Source organism: Penicilliopsis zonata (genome assembly GCF_001890105.1).
Source record: "Penicilliopsis zonata CBS 506.65 unplaced genomic scaffold ASPZOscaffold_67, whole genome shotgun sequence".
NCBI classification, from domain to species: domain Eukaryota; kingdom Fungi; phylum Ascomycota; class Eurotiomycetes; order Eurotiales; family Aspergillaceae; genus Penicilliopsis; species Penicilliopsis zonata.
In genome coordinates this window covers 8,790-12,717 of record NW_019208967.1, presented here as the reverse complement: position 1 = coordinate 12,717, position 3,928 = coordinate 8,790, and positions in this window count along the sequence as shown.

Genomic DNA, 3,928 nt, shown 5'->3' with positions numbered 1-3,928 from the left:
TAAATATATTAGATTCCTTAAATTAAGTATAGTTAATTATCTAAATAATATCTTATTAAATAAAATTAAAAAAATAAAAATAAATAGTAATTAAGAGGCCTAAAAGTTATAATATATTAACTAATTAATAATAACTTTAATTAAATATTTACTTTAGCTTTCTTTAATAGCTTTAAGAATAAAGAGGAGATATCTTTAAGATTATAATCTTTAAATCCTTTATTTTATAAATTTTATTTAATTATCTTTAAATACTCTTTATTATTATATTAATATTAAATTTATTAAGTCTAAAGCTATAGATTATGTTTTTTTCTTAAAGTCTTTAATTATTATATTTATTTACTTTATTATTATAGGTCTCTAGAGGGCTAATAGTATTATATTTATTATTTAAATTAATATTATAAATATTAATTATTAACTTTAATAGGCTATATTATTAATAGTCTTATTTAAATATATCTTAAGATATATTTAAATACTTAATAATAATAATGATAATATTTATACTTTATTAATTATAAATTAAGCTTCTTTAATAGATTTAATAAGTTTAATAATAAGTTTAATAGCTAACTTAATTATTTTAATCTTTATTATATAGTTTATATTAGAGAGATTATTAAAAGATAAACCTTTAAAAACTATTATTAATAGGTTATTAAAATAATTAAGGCTATTAATAATCCTTTATAAGAATAATATCTTTAAATTTTTTAATCTTATTAAATAATAGAATCTAGATTTTATAAATATACTTATTATCTTTCTTCTAACTTATAAAATAATTATATTTAGCTTATAAACTTATTTTTTTTATTTATATATATTTCTTCTTTAAAATATACTTATATATTATATATCCTTAATATTAAATATAATTAATTAAGGTAATAAAGTTTATTATATTAAGATCTTTCTTATATAATTATAATTAGGGTTTATTATAGGTTCTATAAATTAAATATTTAATAATATATATTATTAATTTTATAGTATATAGTTATAATTTCTTAAGTAATTTTATATTAATAATTATTACTTATATTATTTAATTAAGACATCTAGGCTAATACTTTAATACTTTATTTAATTTAGGGGATCTAGAGGGTATAACTTTAAAAATTATATAATCCTTTACTTATTTAATAAATTTAATAAATTTATAGTTATTATTAAGATATATTCTTATAAAATATAAGTCTTTAAGATTCTTAAATAACTTAAAAACCTTAATTACCTCAAAACTTACTTTATTTTTTATCTTAATAAAATAAATATTAAGGATTTAATACTTATTATTAATCACTATTAAATAATAAATTATAATTACTTAGGCCTATTAATTTTATAGGTTATAAATTTATATAAATAAGCTTATTAATATATTATAAATATAAAAGAATATTATATAATATCTTCTACATTATCTTTACTCTAAAGTATATATTATAATTAAAGTCTATATTCTTTAATATATTACTAAATATATAAACTATAAAGTAAAGCTTTTAAATATTATAATAGCTTAAATAATAATACTTAATAAATATATTAATAGCTTAAAAGCTATATCTTATTACTACTATCTATATAATTAATTATAATAATATTAATTATATATAAATATAACTAATAATTAAGTTATTAATATTATATTATATATATCTATTCTTTATATTTATTTATAGTCTAATCACCTTTTTATTACCTAAAGCTTTAAAGATATTAATTATATAAGATATTAAAATTAAAATTATATTTAATAATAATATTATATAGCTTATTATTATTATTTAAGATTTATATATTATACTTACTTTAGCCCTTAAAAGTTATTATTAAGCTATTTATTATCTTATATATAGGGCCTTTACTAACTATATATTTATAATAATTAAAAATAGTATTTTATTTAAAATATATTATATAGAATAATCTAGAGTTAACTATTTATTACTATACTATAAGTATATCTATAGTATTATAATTAATCAAAGAGATCTATTTATTTAATAATACCCTAGCTATATAAATAAGACTGACTATTAATATTAAATTTATTATTATTATTATTAATATCTTTATTAATATCTTTAAGGCTCTTTTTATTAATGTTATTAGGTAGTTCCTAGGCTATCTTAATATATATAATATTATTATTTTCTTTATTATTATTAGCTTATAATATTATATTATTATCTTTAGGGACTATCCTATAGGCTCTATATTAATAACTAGAGAATAATAACTTATAATATTATAATTTTTATTATTATAAAATATATATTTATTATTTATATCTTATATCTAGCTATTAAGCTATCTAGTAACTTAATTATATAGCTTTATATTTTTTAGTAGCTTAATCTTATAAAATATAATAATAATATTATTATTATTTAATTTTAGGTGCTTAATAGCTTTATAATAAGGGCTTAATTACTTTCTAATTTACTAACCTTATCTTTAACTTTTGTTAGAGGTGTCTGCCTAGTTAGGCTTAGCGCCATCCTGCTTACCTTTTCTCTCTCACCTGTGCACATCCTAGATATCATCACTATTATTATCTATCTATATACATCTCTTCTGCTTTCTCTAGGCTATCTATTACCTAATATAGTAGCATATCATGTTTCCTTCTAGGTCTAGCATTATATTTATCTTTTCTATATTGATTTATTCTTATTAAGAATTAGGGCCTATAGGCCAGGCCTAGAGGCTATAAAGCCTCTAGGCCCAACGCGTCACGTCAATATAAGAAAAATTTAGAAATTAATGCCTATAGGTAAGGCCTATAGGCAGGGGCCTCTAGGTCACTATTAAGATTTAATATTAATAATTTAATATTAATAATTTAATATCAATATTTTTTTTTATTATGATTTAATAAGAATAGTATTACTAACCCTAGGGGCACGCGCTAATAACCCCCCCCTTCTATTATAACTAAAACCTTCAAATCGCGACTAGAAATAATCATAGATAAGGATTATAAGATAACTATAAGAAATGGCATATCCTATATAGCAACTATAAGATGGCGAATAGTAATAGTAATATAGGGAAAGGCAATATCTAAGGGCTAAAGGGAGGATTAGGATCATGATTTTTTTTTTATATATTGTTGGAGGTGTCTGCCTAGTTAGGCCTAGCGCCATCCTACTTGCCTTTTCTCTCTCGCCTGCGCGCATCCTAGATAGCATCACTACCACCACCATCATCTATCCACACATCTCTTCCGCTTTCTCCAGGCCATCCGTTGCCTAACATGGTAGTATGTCACGTTTCCTTCTAAGTCCAGCATCATATTCATCTTTTTCATATTAATTTATTCCTATTAAGAATTAGGGCCTATAGGCCAGGCCTAGGGGCCATAAAGCCTCCAGGCCCAACGCGTCGCGTCAACACAAGAAAAATTCAGAAATCAATGCCTATAGGCAAGGCCTATAGGCAGGGGCCTCTAGGTCACCATCAAGATTCAACATTGACAATTTAACATCGACAATTCAACATCAACATTTTTTTTATTATTATAATTCAATAAGAATAGTGTCGCCAACCCTAGGGGCACGCGCCAATAACCCCCCCCCCCCCTCCTATTACGACCAAAACCTTCAAATCGCGACTAGAAACGACCACAGATAGGGATCATGGGACGACCATAAGAAATGGCGTATCCTATATGGCAACTATAAGATGGCGAATAGTGACAGTGATATAGGGAAAGGCGATATCTAAAGGGCTAAGGGGAGGATTAGGATCATGATTTTTTTTATATATTTAGCATCAGGTAGAGCGCTTCGGTGAAGGGGGGTGTATTAGAGGTGTCTACCTAGTTAGGCCTAGCGCCATCCTACTTGCCTTTTCTCTCTCGCCTGCGCGCATCCTAGATAGCATCACCACCACCACCATTATCTATCCA